Source organism: Cervus canadensis, chromosome 33 (assembly GCF_019320065.1).
Source record: "Cervus canadensis isolate Bull #8, Minnesota chromosome 33, ASM1932006v1, whole genome shotgun sequence".
Taxonomy (NCBI): Eukaryota; Metazoa; Chordata; class Mammalia; order Artiodactyla; family Cervidae; genus Cervus; species Cervus canadensis.
This window is the reverse complement of record NC_057418.1, coordinates 34,038,194-34,048,094: the sequence shown is the minus strand read 5'-3', so window position 1 is coordinate 34,048,094 and position 9,901 is coordinate 34,038,194. Positions and strand designations below refer to the sequence as shown.

General features: G+C 44.0%; 1 long non-coding RNA gene across 1 annotated transcript; it reads right to left on the bottom strand.

The window, feature by feature from the left end:
• Nucleotides 1–3,325: 3,325 nt before the first annotated feature.
• LOC122434057 lies at nucleotides 3,326–9,606 on the bottom strand. The gene is made up of 3 exons (XR_006267231.1): nucleotides 9,441–9,606; nucleotides 9,137–9,218; nucleotides 3,326–5,103 (listed from the first exon to the last, which is right to left on the bottom strand). It is a non-coding gene; the product is annotated as an uncharacterized LOC122434057 (long non-coding RNA).
• Between the last annotated feature and the right edge of the window lie 295 nt (nucleotides 9,607–9,901).

Here is a 9,901-nt window from a genome sequence, read left to right as displayed (position 1 = left end):
GTGTTTTGTGCGTGTTTCTGTGTGGTGTGTGGTGTTTGTGTGGTGTGTGTGTGTTGTGTTTGTGTGGTTTCTGTGTGTTTGTGTGTGTTGTGTTTGTGTGGTGTGTGTGTGTGGTGTGTTTGGGGCTGTGTGTTTGTGGTGTGTTTGTGTGTGGTGTGTGTGTATGTGTGTGTGGTGTGTATGGTATGGTGTGTGTGGGGTGTGTGTGTGTGGGGTTTGTGGTGTGTGGTGTGTGTGTGGGTGTGTGGTGTGTGGTGTGTGTTGTGTGTGTGGTGTGTGGTGTGTGTGTGTGGTGTGTGTTGTGTGTGGTGTTTGGGGGCTGTGTGTTTGTGTGGTGTGTGGTGTGTGTTGTGTTTGTGTGGTGTGTGTGTAGTGTTTTGGGGCTGTGTGTTTGTGTGGGGTGTGTGTGTGTGATGTGTGTTGTGTTTGTGTGTGTGTGGTGTGTGTGGTGTGTGTGTGTGTTTGTATGGTGTGTGGTATGTGTGTGGTGTGTGTGTGTGTTTGTATGGTGTGTGGTGTGTGTGTGGTGTGTGTGGTGTGTGTGGTGTGTGTGTGGTGTGTGTGTGTGTTTGTATGGTGTGTGGTGTGTTTGTGTGGTGTGTGTGTGTTTGTGTTTGTGTGTGTTGTATTTGTGTGTGTGTGGTGTGTGGTGTGTGTGTGGTGTGTGTGTTGTGTTTGTGTGGTTTCTGTGTGTGTGTGTGGTGTGTTTGTGTGTGTGGGGTGTGTGTGGGGGTGGTGGTGTGTGTGTGTGTGTGTGTGTGTGTGTGTGTGTGTGTGGTGTGTGGTGTGTGCCGCAGACTTACTGCCTGACGGAGCTCATTTCGGCCCAGCCTCAGCTCTGGTCACGGCGCTTCCTCCTCCCGGGCGGAAGCAGAAGCCGGAGAGCCCGGAGGAGCCCTTCGCGGCGCTTCCTGCTGAGGGAAGCAGGAAGCGCCGCGGGGTCACGAGGAAACCTGCCGGCAGAGATTTCTGGGGTTGAAAGGGCAGGCCCGGGGCCCAGCGTGGAGCCTGGAGCGCGGAGCTTAGAAGTGACAGGAAAAGGATGCCTGAACTTCTGTGTTTCCCGTTCCTACAGTCGTATCAAAAGCGACTCTCGGCGAAGACTGGATGGCTGCGTTTAGAGAAAGCCCGTGCTTGTTGGGCCATCTGCGCCCAAACACAACCCAGAGCGAAATGCCAGCTCACAGGTGATTCAAAGAGCAGTGAAGAAGCAGTAAAGAGTAGGTGGAAAATGCTCAGTCCTGTTCCAAGACTTCCACAGTAACATCCTTGAGAGGACCGAATTAGCAAAGCTCATTGGAAAAAAAGGCAGAATGGAGCCGAATGACACACACGCAGCATGCAAAACACGCGGGTGCCCGTGGGGGCTCGGCGGTAAAGAATCTGCCTCCCGGTCAGGAGGCGTCCATGTGATCCGATCCCTGGGTCGGGAAGATCCGCTGGACAAAGAAACGGCCACTCACTCCAGTGTTCTTGCCTGGAGAATCCCATGGACAGAGGGGCCTGGCAGGCCGCAAAGAGCCGGACACCACTGAGCGATTGAACAACAGCAACAAAATAAAAAGGAAAGGAAAGTTTATAAAGGATATGGAAGCGGAAGAGATCAATACAAGAAGTTAAAAGTCAACCTGCAGGAACTTGTCTTAGTGAACAACCAGCTTCCATTGTTTTTTAAGCAGCCTGAGGAATTTCTGGCTAATGAACAAAAGATTGGAGAGTAATACCCCCTCTCAGGGTGCCCTTGTCCAGAACAGACCTGTGTGTTTTAACATTGACCAGTTTGGCACTGTGACCCTTGATCCTTGGGTTTCATCCCTCATTGCACGATCATCAGTGACACCTGAGTTCTTAAACGGATCCTTTCTGGACCTTAAAGTGTTGGTTCCTCTGAAACCTTTGCACTGTTAGACATTCCTGTATTCTTAGAATACTCTTGTATCATTCACCTGGCCTTCCTGAATTCCGTTTTCCTGGTTTTCCTCTACTCCTTTGGCTATGTCTTCACCTACAGGCTTTTCTCTCCCCATCCGCTTATTAGATGGTTTTGGGAATGAGGGCCAGGATTGCATCTGAGCTGTATCTTTACTCACTTACAGAGATGCATGCACTGTTTTGGCTTTAATTATTATTTATTTGTTCGCAACTGCTATCTTCCTGTGTAGAGCTTCAGCTCTATTATGTCTGAAAACCTCCTAGAATCCTCTGCTGAGAAATCTCAGCAGCATTTCACACTTGTCAAGCTCAAAACAAAGTTCTTTACCTCCTCTGATCTGTCATAGTCCATCTCAGGGTGGCCTCATTATCCTCCATTTATCCAAGTGGTGAGTCATCCTCAAGCCCCTCTTCTTCTCCACATACTATAAATTATTGAGGGTTGTCTTCTTCTTTCTAAGTATCTCTAAGATCTGTCACCTTTTTTCAAGCCTCCTATGAGGAGGTACTGTTGAGGAATCTTATTTGGTGACTAGATGGTCCTGGAACTAAGATCAGATCATGACAGATCATAAACTCCAGCTCAGTGCTGGGGATCCTGAGGCCACGGCCAAGTGATTCAGTTCCAGTCCCTGCCTGGTTTTCTGCCCCGAGAATGCCACTTTCAGAGCTGACAAAAGTATGTTTCCTAACGTGCTAAGACTCCTCTGCGGTTCTGACTACTGAAAGACTAAAAAATAGCAAATATTTGTGGTCTGCATTCATGTGAATTTATGCCAATCAGAATAATGTGCGGTTTCCTCTATTTCTATCTTTCTCCCTTCTCCATTTGGTAACCCACTTCTCCATTAACTCCTGCAGACCAAATTTCTATTTTATGACACCTCAGCTTCCTGGACAATCAATTGGCTATTTTACTAAAATGCTCATTTTCATCTAAAATATGCCAAGAAAATGAACATACATTCAATATACATAGAAAGGTAGATAGGTAGGTAGATAGGTAGATGGATAGAAAAAGATTTTCTCAGGAAGACGGAATACACCAAACCTGTTTATGACTCGCAGGAATATTGTGAAGAACTGTTTCTATGACTACATTCAAAGGCAGAAAGATAAACAACCAAGAGAAAAATCACTTAAGCTATTTAAAAAGTAGAACTGGAAAGATATGAAATCTTGAAAACAGATGGAGAAAGGAAGTAAAAAGGAACATTGATAACAGGAGGCAAAGCCCTAGGATATCCAAGGCAAGGAGAAAATGGACAAAGCATTCAGACAACAAGAGCTAATATAATATTACCTTTTGGGCACAAACCACTAAATTATAGGGTTTTTATGCTTTAATATGTCCTCCCACAAGAAACACAAAACAAGATATATTCTTGGCAGAGTTTGCAAACTTTAATTTTTTTTTCCATTCTGCTCTAAAGGCCTTACCCCTTACTGTAGAGTTAATGAACATAATATGTTCACACTGGTGTGCATGTTCTCAAAGAGAGGAAGGATTTGTGATCATTTTCATCATAACAGAAATACTAGGGAATTAAGAGGTCCATACTGGTGTCATGGCACGACACAAAATGTGTGACGCTTCACATATGTTATTCTTTATGCACAAGTGAGATTTCAAAATCAAAAATCATTTATGTAATTGCCCAGTTTAGAATCAGAAATTCTGAAGAAAAAGTCAACAAAGAGTTTCGTGATTGCTGACCTTGAGTCTGACAATGTTATGGTTGCCACGGCTTGTCGCCGAGGCCCAGACCACATGCCATGGATGCCCATGTGCCATTTTCACATGCTCACCACTTCAAGACTCTACACGTGGTAGGATCGAAAGGGTGTTACATGGGAATTGATGAGAGGGTGGGGGAATAAAAAGGTTTTCTCTCCCCTGGTCTTTATTCATTGCCTTTCCACATTTACGAGGGAGAAAGGAGTCAGTTAATTCTTTTCATCCTGAAGGGAGGTCAAAGTTTGACGCATCTTTAGTTTCAAACAGTGGCAATCGTCTTTCAGATTCTTGAGAGGGTGGTGCGGGTTGAAAAGCTGCTGTGGTGCTAATAGTTCCTCAATTCCGTGGATTTCCGAAGTTGACTTAGTCATTAAAGGAGATACTTCTTGATCAGGGCACGGTCATCCTGAAAGGACCCATTCCTGCTGTGTGGAGCTGCAGTTCCGCACTAGGATGGAAGGTTCAGTGAGAGCCTCCCTGCTTTGGAGGGGATCCTCTGAGGAGACGCTTTTCTGTGTATTCCAGTGACCTGCCAGTACACGGAGACACGAAGCTCAGTAAATACTGAGTTTTCAGGAACAGATAAGCTGTTCCAATATTTTAGAAGATAGAGGATGAGGCAATCCACCTCTAGAATTCCAAGACCCTAAAGCATAAATCAACTAGTCAAGGCTTTCAATTCAAAAGTGAATCAGGATCACCTAGTTATGGGGTCAGGGTGCTTCTTAAAGCAGTAGGTAGAGGCTGGCAGGGAGGCTCTTCTCCCAGGAAATAAACTCGATGCAATACTTACAGGTCAGTTTTTTTTCCCTCAAAGAATGTCTTATCCTGCTGGGTTTATCTGGTAGCGAGACCATCACACAGGGCAAGATGCCCAGCTTCCAGACAGGAATGTGGCCCATTCCTGTTTGTAGACGAAAAGGAAAAAATTGTCCAAGTTCATCTCCACACCCTTAGTGTGAGTGAAGAGGTAATTATGCATCTGCACACACACGCACACACCCACACCCACACAGAAATGCACACAATCCCGGCTCTTTCTCTTCCCAGAGGCTAGGCTCCCCCAGGGTCACCATGTCACAGGGGATTTGCCAGGAGGGCACAAGTTGCTTCATATAACCTTTGCCAAATGTGAATTTGGAGAAGACCACATTTACAACTGTTTCCATCAGTAAATCCTAAGAAGTAAATAAAGTGGTTTACTTTATTATATCAGGTCTTGGGAACCTGATAAAGTTGCATGATAAAATATGCAAACAGTATATGCACACATGCTCCCATTCCATTATGAACATTTGACTGTTCCTGTAGACTTCGGAGTGACTTTCAGGCTCCTGTGCATTCGATGGTGACTGGTCTTAGCATCAGTGTATCCTCGCCACGCCTCCACCCCAGGTCTGAATGTGAAGATGACAGTCCCCTCCTTTTCGTGCCTGTTGGGAAGATCAATAAGTTGTAACACACAAAATCACCATGTACCCTAAAATGTCTCATGTACACTTTAGGGATTTTTATTTCCATTAAATTCTCCGATATTTTTAAACTACTGTTTTCTAAACAGGTTAATGAAGCTAGGTATGTAACTCTGCCCCTTCAGTAGCAGCAAGATATCCTAACACACTCAGCCCCTGGGCTGCCTCATCTTCATCTTCGGGAAGCCCTAGAGAAGTTCTATGAGATCATTTACTTATTTATCTATTATCAACCTAGTCTTATGGATTCTGCTTTCTTCCATGTTTATAATCCAATACCATCCTCAATTATTTCGGTGCTCCAACTGTACAGCTTGATCAGAGAAACGTCCTGCAAAATGGTTTCTGTGTCTTTGCAACAAGTTGTCCATCGCTTTTTGAATCTTTATCTTCTGAGCTAAGGATGTATCTCAGGCTCATCTTGTACCTTCCTTGACCTGGCACTGGAATCAGACATTTCTCTGGGAAGCCTGGGTTCCCTTCAGAGGAGACTGGAACTAGACACCCAGCCCTGCATTCCAAGTGTGCGCATTGCTTCTGGGTTGCCAATGCTTCTACATCCTTTCAGGAGACAGAGGTATGGGGGAATATATAAAAACACACACAATACACAAACATATGCTCATATACCTATAAAACACATATGTATGCATTTCTATATTCTTATCTTTGAAACCTTAAGCTTATACCAAGGTTTTAAGTTGCCATTGAATTCACTCCAGTCGAATTCGAATTAACTCATATGTATCTGCAAGTATTATGTGTAACACATTGCACGTATATTTTGTGTATCATGTGTATATAATATATATATATGTGCTCATTAATATATATAGTATCTTATTCCATCAACATTAAATATTATTACAAATTATAATGGAAATATTCAGTACATAATTATATATATACACATTCTGTACTATATTATATATATCTTTATCCTTTTACATTAAGAACCCTGGTTTCCAACATCTTTTCATTTCCTGATTTGCTCAGTCCTGTAACAGACGGGACTTCCCAGGTGGCGCTAGTGGAAGAACCCACCTGCCAACGCAAGAGATGTAAGAGACCCAGGTTTGATCCCTGGGTCGGGATGATCCCCGGGAGGAGGGCATGGCAACCCACTCCAGTATTCTTCCCTGGAGAATCCCATAGAGAGAGGAGCCTGGTGGGCTACAGTCCATGGGGTCACAAAGAGTCGGAAATGACTGAAGCGACTTAGCAAATGCACATAATAGGTGCGCTCAGCCATGCAACAGCTAGAAGCAAGCAACTGAATGAAGAGCTGAGGATTCGTTGGCAGTTACTTCCCCGCCCCACCCCCACCCATGCCTCTAGACTGAGGATGCGCAGTCAACAGGCTCATAGGTGATTTGACAGTCTCTTTCTTTCCCCCCCCACGGTGGCTTTGCTATTCATTTTAAATAATGTTATATCCATTTGCTTCAGTTTGCTTGCAGTTCTATTACCCCCCCTTCCCCCTTCCTTGTTTCAATTTTTTTTTTAATTTTTGATATTTAGAATAGTAAGTTATTTTCAAATCTCAAAACTATATAGAAAAATAATCTCAGAGAGGTTTACTTTCTGTTGTATTCCTAGAAATATATCCTTAGGGTAAATTTCTGTAAGTGGGATTTCTGGGTTGAAGAATACATGGATATGTAGCTGTGTTTGATTTTGCCAAATCCCCCTCCATAGGAGTCATTTGAATTCCGACCAGTGGTGAATGTGAGATAGTCTTAATAGCAGAGTAAATTGTCAAGCTCTTAAATAGTGTCCAAATAGATGAGTGAGAAATGATATCTTCGTGTAGCTTTAATTTACATTTTTCTTATTATGAGTAAATTAAATACCATTTGCATTAAATAAATGTTATTTTACTATATTTTCTGTCAATTTTTCTATTCTTGAATGACTTGCATCCACATTTCTGTAAGATTTTTCTGTCCTTTTCCTCCAATATATCCCTGGGTCGGGACGATCCCCTGGAAGAGAGCATGGCAACTCACTCCAGTGTTCTTGCAGGGAAAATTCCATGGACGGAGGAGCCTGGCAGGCTACAGTCCATGGGATCACAAAGAGTGGGACATGACTGGAATGCCTGAGCATGCACACTTTTTCTGTACAGCTTCCTGGATGGATGGTGTTGCCCTAGTGGTGTGAATCAGGACAGCTTCTCCCAGCAAGAAGATAAAATAGTAAGAAACCTGAATATAAACTTTAGTAATGGGAGAAAAATGTAAGACCAACTTGCCTGCCTCCTGAGAAATCTGTATGCAGGATTTCTCAATACTTTCTCAAACACTCCCATACTTTGGCCACCCGATGCGAAGAACTGACTCATGGGAAAAGCCCCTGATGCTGAGAAAGATTGAAGGCAGGAGGAGAAGGGGACGCCAGAGGATGAGACGGTTGGATGGCATCACCAGGTACTCGATGGCCATGGGTTTGAGCAAGCTCTGGGAGTTGGCAATGGACAGGGAGGCCTGGCGTGCTACAGTCCATGGGGTCGCAAAGAGTTGGACACGACTGAGCGACTAAACTGAACTGAACTGGATGGAGGGAATGGAGCTCAGCTACAAAGGTAGCTATCCATTAGCAACTATTAGTTTGTATGCAGTCTAAATGGGATAATATCCTATCCCAGGGAACTGATGGAAACTAACCAAGGCAGTAAGCTTGAAAGCATCTGAAACAGAGTAAGTTCTGCAAAACATCTGTCTTCACTGTAGCCAGTCACTAGAAAATGTCCTTCCAGGCTCTCCCAGAAGATGAATGACCTTGACTTTCTTGGCTGACACTTTTTAGGGGTGTGTCTTTAGAATCTAAGAGGCAAGAAGTTGATAATTCCTTCAAGTTTTCACTTAGCTAAGAACCATTCTTCAAATCCCCCTTTATCCATGGGGGATCTGTTCAAAGTCCTTCAGTTGATGCCTGAAACCAAGGATGATTCCAAACTGTGTACTATGTTTGCTTCTAGTATTTACAAACCCATGATAAGGTTTAATTTCTAAATTAGCCACATTGAAAGAGTTGCCCAGTAACTAATAATAAAATGGAATGATTATAACAATATTGTAATAAAAGTTATGTAAATATGGTCACCCTCTCTCAAAGTATTGCCTTTTCCTTCTTAACTAAACACTTGTCTCACACTATGGCTGTAAGGATGTTTTGCAGTTTGAAATGCAACAGCAAAGCTAACATGAATTTCTTTTTCCTTGTTCATGATTTCACAGATAGAAGACTCACTCTAAGTGTGTGTGTGTGTGTGTGTGTGTGCACGCGCATGCCCTAAGTTGCTTCAGTCAATTCCAACTCTTTGTGACCCTGTGGACTGTAGCTCGTCAGGTTCCTCTGTCCATGGGTTTTTCCAGGCAAAAATACTGGAATGGGTTTCCATTTCCTTCTCCAGGAAATCTTGCCAACCCAGGGATTGAACCTGGGTCTCTAATGTCTCCTGCATTGGCAGATGGGTTCTTCACCGTTAGTGCCACCTGGGAAGCCCCAGTAGATGTTAGCAACCTCAGCATATGTTATTTTTCTTTCCTTATTAAGTCAAAAACTTTCACCTTTTCACTAAAAGTAAGGACTTTCAGGCGTTGGCAGATTCTAATGGCCAGCATCACTCCTCTGTGCTTTGAGACCGTAATTAAGAAAAACTAGGGTCACTTGTACACCAGTCCTGTGATACCCAATAGCTGATCTGATAACTGAGCTACTAACCACTACTAACATGACCAACAGTCAGACACACTGGATGAAGGGACGATTCCCAAGAGGAGAGAGCAGAACAGCATGAGGTTTCGTCCCACCACTCAGAACCATGGTGCACAATTTAGAACTACCTCTTTCTGGAATTTTCCATTTCATGCTTTTGGACCCTGGTTAACAGCAGGCATCTGAAACCTTAGAACGTGAAAGCACAGATGATGGGGTGCTGCTGGATTGGAATGCCTGAAACATGAACTTGCTAAAACATAAAGTCATTTACCTGCAAATACGGAAGTGAAGAGGAACCCAAGGGCCTCAAATGCAAATTCTGAGCACATCGCCCGACTCAGCTGTTGATGATTCTGTTGAAAAGGAGACAAGAGAGGCAGCATTTACAACCTGAAAAATTCCCCAAAGTGATCTTCCTGGCTCAGAGATTTATGGGTCAGTGTGAAATTTTTATCTTCTCTCCTCTAAGTCAGTTTAGAAACTCATCATAAGCAGCAAAACCATCAAGCTAATAGGGAAGCTACTTTCTTTCTTCCTCCCTCTTATTTTTATTCAGATTTCCCCCCACAGCACACCTCACTCCTCAGGACTGGCCTCCAGTGCCCAATAGCGGCCATGACTGTGTCTTCACGAAAGAAGATGGATAAAATATTACCATAACCTCAGAGGCAGGAGCAAAGCCCTTATTAGAATTCAGACCTACAGCTGGAAGTTCCAGCATGGGGCGGGAGATAAAGTTCCCCATTGTTAGCACACAAGTGCCTCAGACTTCCTGGCAACGGCAGTGAATTACTCAGTCATTTATGCAGCCCTTCAGAAGCAGTCCACTGTTCCCAACAAAAAAGGCATTCAGGAAGAGAGAGATGGCGCCCCGGCCCCAGAGAGCTGGCTTTGGACAGTGAATGGACGCTGGGCCTCCCAAGTCAATGGCCTCTATGGGAAAGGCAGTGATGTCACCGCGAATGCATTTTCAGGGTTCTGCCCTGCTTTCCCCTGCTCTCTCTCCCCCTCGTAGGCCGATGCCCTGCTTTATTTT